General features: G+C 40.3%; 1 long non-coding RNA gene across 1 annotated transcript in view; it reads left to right on the forward strand.

Moving 5' to 3' along the window:
* The window catches only part of LOC101677939, a 36868-nt gene that overhangs the window by 8209 nt on the left and 8684 nt on the right, over positions 1-19975 (forward strand). Inside the window, exons 3-4 of the long non-coding RNA XR_199371.3 lie at positions 7122-7205; positions 8134-8277. This is a non-coding gene — a long non-coding RNA (uncharacterized LOC101677939). The remainder of the gene's footprint in view (positions 1-7121; positions 7206-8133; positions 8278-19975) is intronic.

Genomic DNA, 19975 nt, shown 5'->3' on the forward strand with positions numbered 1-19975 from the left:
GCTACTGTGGACATTGCTGCTATAAACATTCAGGTGCACGTGCCCCTTTGGATCACTACATTTGTATCTTTAAGGTAAATACCCAGTAGTGTGATTGCTGGGTCGTAGGGTAGCTCTATTTCCAACTTTTTGAGGAACCTCCATGTGTTTTCTAGTGTGACTGCACCATCTTGCATTCCCATCAACAGTGTAGGAGGGTTTCCCTTTCTCCACATCTTTGCCAACACCTGTCATTACCTGACTGGACTGGTTAATTTTAGCCATTTCTGATTGGTGTGAGGTGTTATCTCACTGTGATTTTGATTTATAGTTCCCAGGTGCTGAGTGATGTTGAGCACTTTTTCATGTATCTGTTGGCCATGTGGATATCTTTTTTTGCAGAAATGTCTGTTCATGTCTTCTGCCCATTTCTTAAATTTTTTTTTTAAGATTTTATTTATTTATCAGAGAGAGAGAGGGGGAGAGAGAGAGCACAGGCAGACAGAATGGCAGGCAGAGGCAGAGGGAGAAGCAGGATCCCTGCTGAGCAAGGAGCCTGACGTGGGACTCGATCCCAGGACGCTGGGATCATGACCTGAGCTGAAGGCAGCTGCTTAACTAACTGAGCCACCCAGGCGTCCCATCTTCTGCCCATTTCTTGATTGGATTTTTTATTCTTTGGGTATTGAGTTTAGTAAGTTCTTTTAGATTTTGGATATTAGCCCTTTATCTGATATGTCATGCAAATATCTTCTCCCATTCTGTCAGTTGTCTTTCAGTTTTGTTGACTGTTTCCTTTTCTGTGCAAAAACCTTTTATCTTGATGAATTCCCAGTAGTTCATTTTTGCACTTGCTTCCCTTGCCTTTGGCGATGTTTCTAGGAAGAAGTTGCTGTGGCTGAAGTTGGTGAGGTTGCTGCTTATGTTCTTCTCAAGGATTTTGATGGATTCTTGTCTCACATTGAGGTCTCTCATCATTTTGAGTCTATTTTTGCGTGTGGTGAAAGGAAAAGGTCCAGTTTCATTCTTCTGCATGTGGCTGTCCAATTTTCCCAAGCTTGAAGTCTGGAATTTTGATGCTGCCAACTTTGGCTTTCTTTTTCAACATTAGTCTGGCTTTTCAGGGCCTTTTCTGGTTCCATATAAATTTTAGGATTATTTGTTCCATTTCTTTGAAAGAAATTGATGGTATTTTTATAGGAATTGCATTAAATGTGTAGATTGTTTTGGGTAGCATAGACATTTTCATAATATTTGTTCTTCCAGTGCATGAGCATGCAACATTTTTTCATTTTTTTGTGTCTTCCTCAATTTCTTTCATAAATACTCTATAGTTTTCTGCGTATAGTTTCTTTGCCTCTTTGGTTAGGTTTATTCCTAGGTATCTTATGGTTTGCGGTGCAATTGTAAATGGGATTGACTCCTTAATCTCTCTTTCTTCTGTCTTGCTGTTGGTGTATAGAAATGCAACTGATTTCTGTGCTTTGGTTTTATATCCTAACACTTTACTAAATTCCTGTATGAGTTCTAGCAGTTTTGGAGTGGAGTCTTTTGTGTTTTCCACATAGAGTATCATATCATCTGCAAAGAGTGAGAGTTTGACTTCTTTGCTGATTTGGATGCCTTTTATTTGTTTTTGTTGTCTGATTGCTAAGGCTAGGACTTCTAGTACTATGTTGAATAGCAGTGGTGATACTAGACAGCCCTGCTATGTTCCTGATCTTAGGGGGGAAAGCTCTCAGCTTTTCCCCATTGAAAATGATATTCACAGGGCACCTGGGTGGCTTAGTGAGTTAAAGCCTCTGCTTTCAGCTCAGGTCATGGTCCCAGAGTCCTGGGATCGAGCCCTGCATCGGGCTCTCTGCTCAGCAGGGAGCCTGTTCCCCCCCCCACCCCGCCTTCTGCCTGCCTCTCTGCCTACTTGTGATTTCTTCTATCAAATAAATAAAATCTTAAAAAGAAAATGATATTTGCTGTGGGTTTTTCATAGATGGCTTTGATGATATTGAGGTACGTACCCTCTGTATGTACACTGTGAAGTTTTGCTCAAGAAAGGATGCTGTACTTTGTCGAATGTTTTTTGAGCATCTATTGAGAGTATACTATGGTTCCTGTTCTTTCTTTTAATGTATTGTATCACATTGATTGATTTGCTTCTTTATAATATACACTAACCAATCAGAAGAGACCCAAAGCCACAGGGAGAAGAAAAATATATATATATATGCACACACACACATATATATACATACATATATATATATGTGATTAGGCTAGTGAATAGAACAGAGCCACACACTTGATTTTGGGAGTATTTTGATCTGTTAGAAGAAACTGCTTCCCACAATTTTAAAGAAAGAAAAAATATATATATAGACATATGTATATGTGTATATATATATGGGTAAACATGATAAAGGGATAGAATATGACTGTAAGGATGAAGATTAAAAAAGATTCTAAAAAAGGAATTGATCAGATAAGAAGTTGGTTGAAAAAAAAAAAGAGGAAAGAATGTGATCAGGCTGGAGACTAGAACAAAGCCATGTGCTAGATTTAGGGTATATTTTGATCAGTTAGAAAAAAACTGTATCCCACGATTTTAAAGAAAGTAAAATTTATATGTTTACAAAAAATAAAGTTAAATAGAATGAAAGGATAGAATATAACTATAACAATGAAGATTAAAAAAAATTTTTTAAGGTGTTGATAAGATAAAATAATTTAAAAAGGTTAAAACAGGAAAGAGGAAAAATTTTAAAAAATAGAATAAGAAAAAATAAAATTAAAAAAATTTAACTTTGAAAGGCTAATGAATCATGGGAAAAGAGCTGTGAATTTTATGTGTTACATTCCCCTAACTCTGGAGTTCCACTGTTCTTATTGATCAGGAGCTTGGTCTTGGGTGGATGTTCTTGCTGATCTTCTGAGGGAGGGGTATGTTGCCATGATTCTCAGATGTCTTTGCCCAAGGTGGAATTTCACCGCCCTTGCCAGGGGCCAGGCTAAGCAATCTGTTCAGGTTTGCTCTGGGGAGCTTTTGTTCCCTGAACACTTTCCATAGAGCTCTGGAGGATGGGAATGAAAATGGCAGCCTCCTAATCTCTGGCCCATTGGAGCCAAGAGCTCAGGGCCCCACTTCTTGGTGCACCCTCAGAGAAAACCCGGCAATCACTCCCGTCTCCCTGGTCTCCAGCTGTGCTCCATGCTCACCGGGCCCGTGACCAAGCGTGCACGGCCCCGTTTGGAGTCTCCAAATCCAGCTGATTTCTGCAACATGCTCCCATTCTGCTCCTCCTGGAGGGGGAAGGAGGGGGAGTCTCTCTGGATCTGCCACTTGTGGGGTCCCTGCTGGAACAGCAATAGCCCAACTGTGCCTCGGATCATGGTTTAAGGTAACCCCGAGCTGGGAGCCCCCTCCTCGCCTCCATCTCTGCAGCCAGCTTCCCTGCTCTGATACTCAGGCACCCTTGCTCTTTTTGTGACACTGCCAGTCCTGGGACTCCACACTGTCCCCGCGAGGGCTCCACCCCCCACTTAGCCTCTAGAGCGATGTCCCTCAGTGGAGCAGACTTCTAAAAGTCCCGATTTTGTGCTCCACTGCTCTGCCACTTGCTGGGAGCTGGCCCCAACCCCCACAGTCTCTCTTACCATATATCACCTCAGATTTACTTCTCTACACATCCTACCATCCAGAAAGTGGTTGCTTTTCTGTTCCTGGAATTGCAGTGCTTCTTCTCTTCAGTCTCCTTTGAGTTTGTAAGTGTTCAGAATGGCTTGATAACTATCTAGCTGAACCCCTGGGACCTGATGTCTCCTACTCTTCTGCCATCTTGCTCCTCCCTCCCCTGCATTAAAACACAAAGCAAGAGAGCTTAGATCCAGAACAGCCTGACTCTAATCATGCTCTTAATCGCTATATCAATTTTCAAAATGGAAACGAAAATTAGCTTTGATTTTGTCTAATATGTTTATTATGTATATCTAACTTACCAGTTTTCTGTCATTTCTTCTTTTAAAATCTTTCAGTCATCAGCTATTGAAAATGCATTCACTAGTTGGAAGCCACACCAGGTAATTTCCTGCTGCTCTCACTTACAGCCTCCCTCGTAGGTCCCTATGACAGGCTGACAGCTGGTTTTCTTCCTTCCCATCAGGCAATACTCTTTAGAGATAAGTGTGTTTGCTTTGGGGTTTGAGAGAATTGATTCGCGTCTTAACTCTATCAGTTATTCACTATGATGTCTGGTGAGGCTCTTACTCTAAGCCTCCCTTCCCTTATTTGTAAAATGGAGAAAATAATTCCTAACTCACAGGGTTGTTTGCTGCAATGATATAATAACTCATGTGTTTTCATTTGTTTAAATATTAAACCTTGGCATGCCATTTGCATTTTATCACATTTGTTATTATTCTTGCTCAGTTGATTTTAAGTGGTAGAGTTCTGGAGAAGCTAGAGCTGTTTATTGTTAAACGCTTACTCATCCCTTTGTTTTTCATGGAAGGATCTAATTTTATGAGTCTATAATACTTCTAGTAATCTATGAAGTAAGCCCAAAGATTTCTGGACTTTGAAATCAAGTGCACGATGCATAAAAATGTCGATATAAATATTGCTGGAGGCAATAGAGGAACTTTTAAGACCCAATGGACTCACATATTGATTCAAGAGCTCCATTATGTGGCATTCAGAGGATCTTTTGTGCTGTGGCAATGAAATAAAAGCTTCTGAGAAATAGTAGATTCCCATTAAAAGATGATTTAATGCTTGTATTCAAATATGCTGTCTGCCAATTTGCGTTCCCTAAAATATATTATACCCATTACTGAAATTCTAAAGAAGTCCTTAAAACTTGGGTTAAGTAGAAAACCAAAATTGACTGAAATACAAGAGCTTTAAGTTAGTCAAAGTGTACAATTATGTATGCTAAAATTAGTTAGGCCTTTTATAAAATATGTTTATAAAAACATGGTCTATCTTCAAAGTATCTAATTTTGTTATAATTTCAACCATGAGTACAAAGAAAATGTGATTAAAGAGTTTCACTGCCTCCGTGGTCACAACTGGGGTTTTATCTACCTTATTAAATCCTCTTTCAAGTACCCAACCCAGTGGCTACATGGTTTTCACCAGTAGCATCAGAAGCATCAAGAATATATTTGACTCTCCCCAAATCATGAGCATACTTGCAACTGATCCTGCTATGGTTTGTAATTTCAAGTTTTCAGGAGAAAGATTTTAATCACACTTTTTATTTAGTTTCCCCAAGCTAGATACTTACTTGTTGCAAGGTCACAGATGAAATGAGACCCCCCACTATAAGTACATATTTGCTTTACATTAAGGGGATGGTTCTAATCTGAATTGCCAGAAAAGTCATTCTTCAGAGTCCAGAGTGCTAACTGTTACACAGTCATACTTCAAGAACAGAGAAATGGGAATTTGTAAAATAAAAACAGTTCTGCTTCAAAAGTTAACTTATCTTCTAGATAAATTATTAAGTAATTTATGTATTCCACTGAGGTCAGGGAAGGCCTTGAAGATGACCCCAAGGCAGGGTCCGAAGAACCATGACTTCTCCAAGTAAGTAGAGTGTTGAATCATAGAGAAAAGAACTGATGGGAACCTCAAGTATATTTTACATCTGTAGTTATTATTTGTTCACTATCCTTTCCTCCATTACCCCATGAGGACACAAGCTGTGTCTCTTTTACTCATCACTGCATCCACCAGAGGCAAGCACCATGCTTGATGTATGACTTTTCATGGATGGATAGCCAGATGAATTTCTCCTTTATTGTTTTGTTCTCTTCTAGTTCTTTTGTGATTGTCTTATCTCCCCAACTAGATTGTAGTCATCTGAGAGCAGAGACCATATCTCACATTCCTCCAAAATCCTTCCCAGTGGTGTTTCATTCAAATCAATGTCAATACCGACTGATGAAGCTGTCAAGATGTGAATTTGAAAAGATAGGGAGGCAAGAGGATTAGCAAGGAGTTGTCATGACTTCTAGCATATCAAATATGTATGCATATAGCATGTACATATATGTATATAGTATCTAGCATATAACTGACATATCTCTAAGTACACATCAGATTATATGAAATTCTCAGATGTGACCATTTAATTTCATATTCATTTCATATGGTTCCTTCTAACTACTGAAGAGTGATAGAAGTTGAGAACCCAAGAAAAACTATGACATTTTGGGTGGGCAAGCTGAACTTTAAATCATAATCCTGCTACTTACTAGCTTACTACTTATAACCTTGCACAAGCTTCCGATTCTTATTGGACCTCAGTTTCCTCAGTTGTGAAATAGGCGTGGTGCCTTTTGGGGAAGTCGTAGAGGTTATATGAGCTGAAAACTCTAAAATATCTAGCCCATTACAGAAGCTCAGTGCAAGTTCCAGTCCCCAATATTCTTATGCAAGTATCTTAATATCTCCTTTTCTCAATCTGCTTCTCTGCAAAACAAGCAGAAGACATAAGGGAATTAAGTATGGTTCAGGGCTCCTGCTCATAACTACTATACTATACTATCTATACTATAATATACTATCTATACTATACTATATTATACTACACTATACTATATTATACTATACTGTACTATGCTAAATCATGTTGCACAATATGGTACTATAGTTTTTATAATGGTTTTGAATTCGACTTGCATAAAATTAATAATCTTTCAGACAACAAGATATAGATCAAGTCTAAAAGATAAACAGGGGAAAAAATGGTGTGTGTATGTGTGTGGTGGGTTACAGATGTCTGTGTCTGGCTCAGGTCACTTATTTTTTTTTTCTCAATGCGTGAATGAATGACTAGTATGTGTCATACTTCATAAAACTGTGTGCCTTACTTTCATTTGGTAGGAGCCTGTTGTGTTTCTCTTTGGGTCAGAGTTTGCAACTCAACTCACATTGTAAGTTGAGCTGTTTTGAATAAGAAAAGATTAATAGTACAGGAATATGTGTCATTTGCTTTACATTTAAGGATATTCTTCTTAATCATTTTAATCAACTGATTTCAGTTGTATCTCTGGCACTGTTCTAAGGACTTTATACATATTAACTCATTTACTCTTTTTAACAACCTCATCTAACAGGTGGTATCCTTCCTCTTTTTCAGGTAAGGAATCTGAGGCACAGAGGTTTTAGTACCTTGCCCAAAGTCACCTAGCTCATAAGTGATGGAGTCAGAATTTTCATGGAGGTAAATAGACTCCAGAGCTCGTGCTGTCCCTTTCTGTGCTCTTCTACCTCCTAATGATTTATTAATTTTGTACATTACAGCTGAAAACTCCTACTACCTAGCAGATGTGTTATAGGCAAAAGTGATTACCCATTACTGTTATGGAGATGCCCCTCAGTGATGTCCTGACAAAGATCACTCACTAATGGCTTCTAAGTGCACCACTAGAGTTCCATTTATTTGTACCACCAGCTATTTTAAGGTGAATGAGAACCTAAGACTGGTCACGGGAGGGGAGAAAGAGAGAAATGAATACTGGGGCACTGGAGAGCTGTGGGAAGGTCAGAACTGGGTTTGGTGCCTCAGTAAGAGGAAGGCAGAAAGGACAGAAAGGGACTTCCCTATCAGGTAAACGAGAGCAACAGTGATACCATTACCATGAGTCCCTGTTTGTGAACCAGGAAACTAAACAGCAGAGAGGTTCAAGACTCATCCACAGTCACATAGCTGGTAGCCAGCAGAGCATGGATTGGAAATCATGTCTAACTGACACCATCTTAAGTGCTGTTTCCTTCATTACCTTTGGTAGCTTCTGGGGAATGGGAGAATAAGGGACTATACTTCTCTACTTTAGGGTCCTAAAAAGGGAAATAGGAGAGGATAGGGATAAACTTTCTAATTTTCTAAGATGGTCTTGCTCTCTGACTTTCTATTTATATTCTTGGATTATGAATTTATGTCAACTTGTTATCCTCAATATTCTGCTTTACTTGAAAGGACTTTATTGATCACTCTGATGCACAAAGTACTGTTCTTGCTGCTCTATATTTTTGTAGTTGGCAGCGTGGGTGGTGGTGGGGTGGAGAGATATATATTTTACCTTCTAAACCATCAAAGGAATTCATGATCTGGTTAGAGAAGTAATATGCACATTTTCTCCTGGATACAGCCTAAATTTCTGAACCCAGCATCAAGGCTCTTCCCAACTGGACCACAGCCTTCCTTAATGTTCTCAAAACACTCTCCTCCTCATCGCGACCACCCTTGAGAACCTCGGACTACGCACCATGCAGGTTCTTGCCTTTGTTTCTTGGTAAGTACAGTTCTCATCCCTGCGTCTCTTGTTTCAGTTACTTCCCTCTCTCCCAACACAGACACCGCCGGAGTAGCAACTAAGGAACAGTCAATGACCTTGAGTTTGCCAGTCACATGCGCCCATTTGATTTGTTGCAACTTCAGCAAATGACACAGAAACAAAAGAAGATATGAACGCATCCGCCATGGGCGCATGTGGGATCTCACAGAGGCACCGTGCTCAGGCTTGTCCTGGTGGCAGCAGCGCAAGATGGCCCAGTGTCCTGCCTAGACCATTACTACTACAAGATAGTTATTGTCCCTCCTGCTCCTGGGCCCTTTGAAATCGCTTTGATTAGTCTCTTTCCTAAACCCAGCCCTCCTGAGATATGTGGAATCTCTGAGCCCTTTTTGTCTCTTGCTAAATCCCCTTCTGTTGCTGCAACCAAACACAGCAAATTTGCTCTCAACCTGTGAAAACTTGTGTCTCAAGCATTTTCTGATACCGGTGAGCCAAATCAAATATTCTCCTCTTTGTGAAATATGCCAGTTACTATGTGAGGTACATGGAAAAACAGAGCTAACTAATTTGAAAGAATAGTATTCACTAAGGATATAGTATACTACATAGCAAGTGCTTTTACTGAATAAGGAAGAGGTAAACTCAGGATTTACTGATGAAAGTTTATTGTACATAACAAGTGATCTTCTTGGGTGTTCTACTAGTTCTCTCTTCCTGTCCTTTTTTTCTCTCGCTCTTCTGCCCCTGGTCACTCATTTAGCAAACATCAGTGAGCATCTTCTTTGTTGACTGGTATTATTCTGGGCTCGGGGGACACAGCGGCAGCCAAGACATATAAGGCTGCTATTCAAACGAAACATCTAGGGTCTGGGGGAGAGATAAATAAAAAGGTAAACCATTTAAAATGATTATTTCAAAGGGTTATAGGAATAACAACAGAATAATGTGCAGAATAATGTGATCAAGAATTATTGGGTTGGTGGCATGAGGGAGGTTGCTTTTCCTGCAGTTTATATAGGAACATATAGGATGTCTTCTTCTTCTTCTTCTTTTTTTTTTTTTTTTTTTAGATTTTATTTATTTACTTGACAGAGAGAGATCACAAGTAGGCAGAGAGGCAGGCAGAGAGAGAGAGAGAGGGAGAGGCAGGCTCCCTGTTGAGCAGAGAGCCCGATGCGGGGCTGGATCCCAGGACCCTGAGATCATGACCCGAGCTGAAGGCAGAGGCTTAACCCACTGAGCCACCCAGGAGCCCCTAGGATGTCTTCTTTGGGGAGATGAAACTTACGTTGAGGCCTGAATAATGAAAAGAAGCTAATCTTAGAAAGCAGTGGAGGAAGAGTAAACCAGGTAGAAAAAGTAGCATACAGAGAGGCCCTGCGAAGTGTTCAAGTCTAGGAAAGAGACTAGAGTGAAGGGAACCCAGCGAGAAAGGTGTGGGTGTTAGAAAAGAGGGTTAAGAGGAAGAAGTAGGGGCTATTTTGTTAGAACATAAGGAATCACTGAAATATTTAAATTTTATTCTTTCATTTTCATTGGACTCTACTCCCCCACACCCCATTCTGTGTTTCTGAATTTCTAATTAGGAAAGATTGTGCTAATCTTTCCTAATTAGGAAAGATTTAATTTAATAGATTACTCATCACTGGAGTTGCTGGTATTAATCAAGAGAAGGTTTACTCTTCTAAGAGATAATCCTCAAAATCTCCCTGACTTAATACTGACTGGAAGAGAAGTGTATTTCTTTCTTTCTTTTTTTTTTTTTTTTTAAGATTTTATTATTTATTTGACAGAGAGAGAAAGAGAGAGATCACAAGTAGGCAGAGAGGCAGGCAGAGAGAGAGGAGGAGGCAGGCTCTTGGCTGAGCAGAGCCAGGGCTCGATCCCTGGATCCTGAGATCATGACCTGAGCCAAAAGCAGAGGCTTAACCCACTGAACCACCCACGTGCCCCAAGAGAAGTGTATTTCTTACTCCATTAATTCCAAGCTAGTTCCAGATCAGTGTCGGGAGCTCTCTTTTACTTAATCATTCACAAACCTAGACTGATAAAAGATTAACCATCTTTCACATGTGGCTTTCAAATTTGCCCTGAATACAGATATCCAGACTGGGAGCGATTAAGAAATTTGGGGAGAGAAGGTATGATCTCATGTGAGGTTTAATGGGCCAGCTGGAAGAGACTTCTGCTCACGTCCCTTTGGGCAAAATTTAGTTACCAAACTGCAAAGCAGAGTGGAAAATGTAGTCTGGATGGTGCCCAGGAATAAAGAGTAGTGGTTTAATCAATCACGGCCAGTGTCGTGAGTCGCCTGAGGCTGCCTTTCTTGGTAGGTGTTAGAAGAGCACGGTATAGTATTCCATTGTGTATATATACCGTGCTCTTCTAACACCTACCAAGAAAGGCAGCCTCAGGCGACTCACGACACTGGCCGTGATTGATTAAACCACTACTCTTTATTCCTGGGCACCATCCAGACTACATTTTCCACTCTGCTTTGCAGTTTGGTAACTAAATTTTGCCAGTCAAGCGGAGAAAGACAACTATCATATGATCTCCCTGATATGAGGAAGTGGTGATGCAACATGGGGGCTTAAGTGGGTACGAGAAGAATAAATGAAAGAAGATGGGATTGGGAGGGAGACAAACCATAAGTGACTCTTAATCTCACAAAACAAACTGAGGGTTGCTGGGGGGAGGGGGTTTGGGAGAAGGGGGTGGTATTATGGACATTGGGGAGGGTATGTGTTTTGGTGAGTGCTGTGAAGTGTGTAAACCTGGTGATTCACAGACCTGTACCCCTGGGGATAAAAATATATGTTTATAAAAAATAAAAAATTATATTAAAAAAAAAAAAGAAGAGCACGGTATAACTGACAGGCATTTGGGGCTTTCTACTCCATGGGGATGGGAGGTGAGTAAAGACAGAATGTATTTTGAAAAATGAAATTCAAGTAAATATGATTTTATCCCTAGAAAATGAAAACCACTGAAGCTTTGATAATGCAAAACTGCACAGAAAATAAAGCTGGAACAAATTGTCTCACCTGTTTGAAATGAGCAGAAAATAGAGTGATATTCAATGGAAAGAACACTTCTTTCACTAGGGCAGTGTAGTGGGTCAATCAGTGCCCCCCAAAAGATATGTCCAAGTCCTTACTCTTGGGACCTGTGAATGCAAACTTATTTGAAAATAGGGTCTTTGTAGAAGTAGGGTTCGGGTTAGGTTATTACTGTGGGATGAGACCATCTTGGATTTAGAGATCCCTCTACACGGGAACATGGGGCAAAAAGAAAGTAAATCCCCACCTTAAAATTGCGCTAGTCAGTATTTCCAATGTCTCCCCACATGGCCTTGCCACACGAAGTATCTCTCCTTACCATTTTGAGGGGTCTTTAAAGAGCAACTGTAAAACATGCTCAAGATTTAGTCTCTCTACTCAGCCCCAGCCAGCGAATGGCTGTGCAGCCTTGGCTGGGTCCCCTCAGCTCCCCCTTGTCCGATGCTGGCATCTCACAGCTGCTCGAAGGAACCTCAGCAGGTCTGGGATAATACACACAGCCAGTCAGGCCAGAGCTGCTCATGTTCCTGGAGGTCCCAGCAGATATTTTTTTTTAAGATTTTATTTATTAATTTGACACAAAGAGAGACATCATAAGTAGGCAGAGAGGCAGGCAGAGAGAGAAGTGAAAGCAGGTTCCCCTTGGAGCAGAGAGCCTGATGCGGGGCTCGATCCCAGGACCCTGAGATCATGACCAGAGCCAAAGGCAGAGGCTTAACCCTCTGAGCCACCCAGGTGCCCCCAAGCAGAGTATTTTGAGGAAAGAGGGGACAGATCCTCTCTTCAGCTTCCTGGTGACTGAGTCCTATGGCGGCAGCGTGGCTTCCTAGGCTTTCACTGGGGCCCTCATGGCAGGGGTCCATCACGCTCAGGTCCTAACTCCCTCTTGACCAGAAGCTCTCATGGGACCTGAGGGATCTTGTGGGGGGCAAACATCATCCAATTGCCTCTACCCTTTCCTCCTCTTCCATTGTCTTGGCACCTCTTTCTTAAAAAAAAAGACAAAAACAAAAACAAAAAACTAAGCTGTGTTCCTTCAGCCAAAGCAAAAGCGCCACGAGCCCCACCTATAACAACTTAGGTAAAAAGAACCTTGGTGAGAGAGAAGGTGGCCTAACCACACATTGCTCCACTCCAGGTACCATCCCCTTTGCGTAAGGAAAAAGGAAAAGGGAAGGAGAGGATTGTGGGTATAGAGCAAGTGTGGGGTTGTCAGAGACAAACAGCTTCCGTCCTGGGGTGTGGTGCTGAAGAGCCATCAATAACCTGAACTTGTACTCCAGGTTTTGCGCTGCTACAGGATTTCTTATTCTTTGGTGCCATCATTCTTGGTCGTGTTGCTTAGAAGAAAGAAAAGGTAGATGGACCAAGAGTGGTGGGCAGCAAAGCAGTTTATTGAATGATAGTTCAAAGCTCCAGAGCGAGGAGGGGACCCGGGAGGGTTGCCACCGGAGTTTCTTTGTCTAGGGTTTTTTTTTAATGGGCTCCTTGGTGGGCTCTTCTAATCTGATTACCCTCCTTGGGCCTTTTACCCAATCAGGTTTTTGTCACCTACCTATCACATGGTAAAGGGTGGGGAGCTCCTTCCAGGATGGTGTAAAATCCCTTAAAGGGTGGTTAAGGGTGGTTTCCTCTTAGGAAGTGGTCCCCTTGTCCCTGCCTGCTTTATTCTGACTATCCTTCGTTAGTGTCACTTGTTACTATTTCCAGTGCCCACCTAGAGGAAGGCAGTTTGCTCCTCCAAGACTTGGTGGGATATTCGTTGATGAGAAGTTTGTAAGGTATAGTTTCCAGGCTTTGGCCCAATTCAGCCACAGGATTTGGGTTGAGAATAGAAAAGATGGGATTTGCTGGTCCATTAGCCCAGTGAAAGAGATCTCAGGAAAAGCAGCCGCATCCATTTAGATCAATTTTGTACCCACAGAAGAGAAAAGCAGGCCCAATATAGGAGAAGAGATGTCAATTACAACTAAGGAAAGAAGCCAAGAGCAATAGCCAAGAAGAAGAATGAATCAGGTTTGAGGAATGAGTCCTGGTCAGAAACAGAGAACAGGAAGGAAAATTAAGTGTGATATGGATATGTCAAATATATATAGGTGATATTGTATTCATTTGCTAGGGTTACCTTAACATGATACCACTGATTGGAGAAAATGTATTTTCTCCAAGTTCTGGAGGCTGGAAGTCCGAGATCAAGGTATTCACAGTTTTTTTTCAGTTCAGTTCAATTTCTCCTGAGGCTTACACATGATCATCTTTTCTCTGCATCTTCACATGGTCACCCCTCGGTGATGTGTCTCTGTGTACTCAAATTTCTTCTTCTTTTAAGGATACTAGTAATATTGGATTGGGGCCCATTTTATCAGCCTTATTTTAACTTATTAATTTCCTTAAATAAATACTTTATCTCTAAACATAATCACCCTAAAGAACTCCATTCCAAGACAGCCACATTGGGGATTAAAGCTTTAGCACATGAATTTTGGGGACACAGACATCCATCCAGCCCATGACAGGTACAGAGGCACATCCTGATTCAGCTGAACAGCTCTGCTATCTCAAGACGCCTGTGAATGTAACTGGATCCTTAGCAATCGCCATCAATGATCACCTCTTTCCATCAATTCCCTTGATCTGGGTGGATTCTCCATTATTCCAAGTAATTGCTTATAGTTCATTTCCTTAACCCCCAGGAATCTATGGGTGAAAACCAGCTTTTTGCAGCGAGGGCTCCTCTGCACTTCTGGACAGCTTTATTGGAGAGGACCCAAGATAACCCAATACTGCCTCTTGCTCCTGCATGCTTTACCTCTGGTTCGTGGAAAACTCTCATTTCCCTTGCTTCAACAAAGTCCGAGAGTTCAGGCCTATTCTAGTATGGACAACTAGAGCTCCCTCTAGGACTTTGCTGCCATAGACTATGTTGGTATCCTCAGACATAAATCAGTGACTGGTCCTCAGGGTTTCTCAATTGCAGAAACACATTTTAAATCTTGGGAGTGGTCCTGTAAATATTATCCTGCCTCAATAAGCTTTAAGTAAAGGTTTAGTCAGTACCTGGGGTGGGATGGAGTGAGGACTCACAGAGTAAAAACAGCTCTAATTAAGGACATGTCTTCATTAATTCTTCTGCCTGCTTTCTAGTCGTATATTCCCAATTTGGTTGAGGTTTTCAAAAGTCAGTTAAGACTTCACATCTGTTTTATTTTGGGACACTTATACTCACCCGAAGAGAGTCCATCCATGTAAGAGAAAGGAAAAGGAGTGTAAAGAACTCCATTTGAAAGAAATGGAGAGAGAAATGGATCTGGATGAATAAGGAGAGAGGAAAGAAGAAAAGGAGGAAAGGAAGGAGAGAGAGAGAGAAGCACGTTAAAATATTAAAGGTACTTATGGCAGAAATGGTGGGAAAATGATTTAAGTTTTCTACTCCATACACTTTGCATTTTCCAAGTATTTTATAGTGATTTTTAAAATAGAATATTTATTTTAAAATACTTTTAGACTTATAGAAAAATTTCATAGGTAGTGGGGAGTGTTCCCATATACCCTACAACATGTTTTACTTATTATTAATGTCTTACAATAGTATAATACATTTGTTACATTAATAAACCAAAATTAGTATACTATGATTAACTAAAATTTGTATTTGTTCAAGTTTCCCTACTTTTTACCTAATGCCCTATTTCTGTTGCAAGATCCCACTGAGATACCACATTACATTTAGTAGGTCATGTCTCCATAGGCTCCTTTGGCTTTGATATTTTCTCATTCATTCCTTATTTCTGATGCCTTCGGCAGTTTTAAAGAGTACTGATCAGAAATTTTGTAGAATGTCACTCAACTGAGATTTGTCTGATGTTTTTCTTGTGATTAGACTGGGGTAATGTATTTTGGGCAGGAAGAGGTAAAGTGCCACTTTCATCCCATTCTACCAAGGGTAAATAAATCAACAGGACTTATCATTAGTGATGTTAACCTTGATTAATTGGATGAGGTAGACTTTGGTAGACTTCTTTAAGTAAAGTCACTTTTTTTTTAACTTCCTTTTTATACTGTACTCTTTGGAAGGAAGTCACAGTGCACATCTCACATTTAGTAAAGAGTTTTGCTCTACCTCCTTGAGGGTGAAATAACTCCATAAATTATTTGGAATTCTTTTACATGGAGGATTCATCTCTTGTTCCCTGTTTATTTATTCAATTATTTACTTGTATCAGGATGGATTCATTAATATTTATTTTATACTTTAGTTTATATGATGCTTTTCATTCTCAAAAATAAACACTGTAAAAATGAAATAAGTGAAAATATTTCTAAATTGGCATTGAATGGAAATGCATTAATAAACCCATGAGAACCTTCCATTTAACTTTTTTAAAAAAGATTTTATTTGTTTGAGAGAGTGAGAGCACAAGCAGGGGGAGCAGCAGAGGGAGAAGCAAACTCCCCACTGAATAGGGAGCCAGATGCAGGGCTTGATCCCAGGACCCTGAGAACATGACCTGAGCCAAAGGTAGAGTCTTCAGAGACCAAATATAATTTTCTTAGTAAAAAAAATATTTTTTCAAATAATACAGTCACAATGAAGAAGATAAAAAGACTAACCAAACAACTTCTAAAAATATTTTTAAAACTCAAATAACTTTTAGGCCCTATCATTCTAAACACAAGAAGAACAGTAAACTAAGCTTTCACTCTACTTGGTAAATTTCGCAGTAGTATGAGTATAGTAAATCTGAAATTATTCTGTGTTTTGCAGTATTGCGGAATAAGTAAAGACACTGAAGATATTCAGAGTCAGGGTTTTCACTCTTAGAGAAGGGAGATACCAATATGGAAGGGAAGAAGGCTACAGAGAACCCTGTACTGTTGGACTGGAATTTTCCATGGTTGAGACAGGAAAAGTACAAGCCGAGTTTGGAACATTTTGTGGTGCCACTAAGTAAGGAAGTGCTGAAAAAAAAAAAAAAAATGATGGGAGCTTATCAATAGGACAAAGGGCTCTCCTGAAGGGCTTCCAGTGGTCCAATCTGGCACAGTTGGATACCAAAATTAAAAATAGTAGTAATGGGGTGCCTGGTTGGCTCAGTGGGTTAAAGCCTCTGCCTTCGGCTCGGGTCATGGTCTCAGGGTCCTGGGATCGAGCCCCGCATCAGGGAAGAGACATATTGATAAACATATTGATAGTCCTCTATCTAGAGATGGAGATAGAAATGGTGGCATAATATAGAAGGAGGGGAAAGGGAGAAAAGGAGAGAAAGAGAGACAGGGAGAGAATAGCAAGGACGTGTCTGATACAGATACAGATTTTCCATCAGTTCAGGATTCCTGAGGCAGAGATTATCTTTTCTGGTTGGTTTTTATTATAATTCTGCTGATAGTAATATGTTTCTCTAGAGTAAAATAAATATATATTCCCCATATCTTAAAAGTAGCATATACATTCTACACAGGCTTTTTCAAGAGTATGTACAGTGTATTACCGTAACTTCTTTGCTCCCTCTAGTGAGAAAATCTATTTATGTGCAGTTTGTAACATTTCTGACTTCTTTTCCAGTATTTAGTGCCCTCTGCTGTTTCCAAAGCAGAAATAACAATATATTTTGCCTCTAACTCGTTTTTTGCTTATAAGGACTCCTTGGCAGGAATGGACCTATTTATAAATATCCGTATTCAGAGGTAACGCTTGAATATTTTCAGATTCACTTCAGAAACAAAAATGAGTGAGTCAATTAGTTATTTGAGGAAAGTTCTGGCATTTTCAAAATGTCTGCCATCTCCATCTGGAAAATGATGGAAAGAACATTGCCTGGGAAAATTAAACTTAGGAGATATGGTTGTCCTTTACAAAGCCAGATAGCGAGGCACTCACGTTCAGTCTGTGAGGTCCATTCGTGCTAACATAACAAATACTATGGAATAAAAGCAGCAGCAGGAGGAAATGGGAACTAACCAGGAGGAGGAAGGAGGAGAGGGAAAAGAACCGTTTTGCTTTGTTGTTAGAGGACTACTTACATTTTTCCCAAGGAATTTTCCTCCTCTTGGGGATTCTTTATTTTTTTCCCTCAAATATAGAGATTGTATATTAGCCACCTCTGCAGTTTGGAGTTATTTCACTGACATAACGTGGTCTTCTATTTTCTTATCTGGCCATTGAAATTTACTAGTTCAGTCATTTTTTTTCTTTTTTTTTAAAAAAGATTTTATTCAGAGAGAGTGGGAGAGAGGACAAGCAGGGGGAGGGGTAGAGGCAGAGGGAGAAGCAGATTCCCTGCTGAGCAAGAGGCCCGATGCGGGGCTCCATCCCAGGACTCTGAGATTATGACCTGAGCTGAAGGCAGAGGCCTAACCCACTGAGCCACCCAGGCGCCTCTAGTTGAGTCATTTTCAAACCTTTTTGATGCGGAAGGAAAGTGAACACTTACTCAAACAAAATAGTCCATAGAAGTCTAATGTAAATACAGGAAAATTGAAGTTATCTGGTTCACGTGTGGGGGAGGGGCTGACAGGGGTTCTGGTTCCCCAACATGTAACCTTTTCTTTGTTTAATTCCAGTTCAGCTCTGGATTGGCTTAGAGGCTTTCTAAGTTCTTGAGGAGCACATTTTGACCAATAAGGGAAATTTACAAAATTTACAAAATGCCTCCTTCCCATAAAGGGTTAAATGTTATCCTCAAATGCAGAAAGTTTGTTCTCTTGTGAGTGATTTTGTATTCAAAAATAAATAAAATTTCTTTTTTTTAATTTATGTGCTTAACAAATACTTAATGACAACCAGACACTATGCTTGATTCTGATATGCTCCCTGTCCTCTGTAAGTATATGGTCCTGTAGGGAAGATTAGATTAATGAAATTATTACATAAATAAATATAATGCTTTGAAGGTGTACCACTATAAAAAGAAGTGAACACTACCATGGTGTCATATAATAAGATTTGATCTAGACAGGAATATTAGGAAGGCTTTCTAGGGGAGGTGATGAGTGAAGTGGGATCTGATGATAAGCGTTTCTAAGGTAAAGGGCGCCTGGGTGGCTCAGTCATTAAGCAGCAGCCTTCAGCTCAGGTCATGATCCCCGAGTCCTGGGATCAAGCCCCCACATGGGGCTCCCTGCTCAGCTCTGCTTCTCCCTCTCCCACTCCTTATGCTTGTGTTCCCTCTCTTGCTATGTCTCTCTCTGTCAAATAAATAAATAAACAAACAAACAAAAATAAATAAAATCTTGAATAAAAGTTACCAGGGTAAAGCAAAGAAGTAGGAGTATTTCATGCAGAACACAAGACAAGAAGCAGCATGGCACTTCAATTCATTGACGGTGAAGGTGAAAAGAAAGCAAAGGACAGGGGAGAAATGGGGTGACCAAGGGGCAGGACAAAAAGAGCCTTGTAAACTACTCAAGGATTCTGATCTGTATCTATATCTATGAAAAATGGACAGCTTCAAAGTGTTTTAAGCAGAGGTAACATCATCAGATCACTCTGGTTATTTACTGGGGGATGTACCAGGGTGGGGGAAGCAAGAAGTACCAACAGGGACAGGGATACCTGTGTGGACATATTTTAATGTCTGGTAGAGAGATTATGTTGTCTTGGATTGGGATTTGTTCATGAAGACAGAAAAGTAGGTATATTTCATTAAGTCTTAAGGGACAGCATTGCCTCAGCTGGGTGATGGATTGGATACAGAAGGTATGGGAAAGGAAAGTGTCAAGGATAACCCCCAAGTATCTGTTTTATTCAACTGAATGGATAAGAGATAGACCATCGAAAGAAGGGTGCAGCTTCTGGCTATAGGAGGGGAGTCATGAATGTGGTTTGGCTGTGTTACGTCTGAAGAGTTTCTAAAACAATTTTTCAAGTTGAAAAATTCACACTTTGCAAATTCACACTTGAAATGCAAAGGAATTATCCATGCTGAAGAAACGGATCTGGGAGTCCTCTGTGTTTGGGAGCAATGGAGACATGAGTGTAGGTGATGGTTCCAAGAATGGCAGTGCAAAGTTACAGTTGGGGCTCTGAGAGAACTTCTAGTAGGTTCCATGTCAGATGGCTAAGAAAAGAAGGCAAAGAGGTTAAAGAGAGCAGCCACAGCCAAAACTAGATCAAGAGAGTATTGGACCCTGTAATAATGAGCAAGAAGATACTTCAAGAAGAAAGAAGTAGTCTGCAGACTCAAATAATGCTGAGAAATTAAGTTAAAAGAGGCTTACAAATATTCATGGGCTTTAGCAACAACAGGTTTTGAGGGACCTTTGGGAGACCTGTTTCTGTGCAATGATGGAATCCAAACTCCAGATTCGTGTAGTTGGAAAAGTGAGTTAGAAATGAGTTGAAACATTTCTTTGTATAGATCCAGCCTTAAAGGTGAAGAGAGAGATAGACTCCTAACTGGTGCAGAATGGTCATATTTGAGGAAAGGATTTCAATTTTTATTTTTTTTATTTTTATATTTTTTTTCAAAGATTTTATGTATTTATTTGACAGAGAGAAATCACAAGTAGATGGAGAGGCAGGAAGAGAGACAGAGGGAAGCAGGTTCTCTGCTGAGCAGAGAGCCCAATATGGGACTCGATTCCAGGACCCTGAGATCATGACCTGAGCCGCAGGCAGCGGCTTAACCCACTGA

The sequence above is a fragment of the Mustela putorius genome, unplaced genomic scaffold (assembly GCF_011764305.1).
Source record: "Mustela putorius furo isolate JIRA1106 unplaced genomic scaffold, ASM1176430v1.1 tig00003859_pilon_pilon_pilon, whole genome shotgun sequence".
NCBI lineage: Eukaryota > Metazoa > Chordata > Mammalia > Carnivora > Mustelidae > Mustela > Mustela putorius.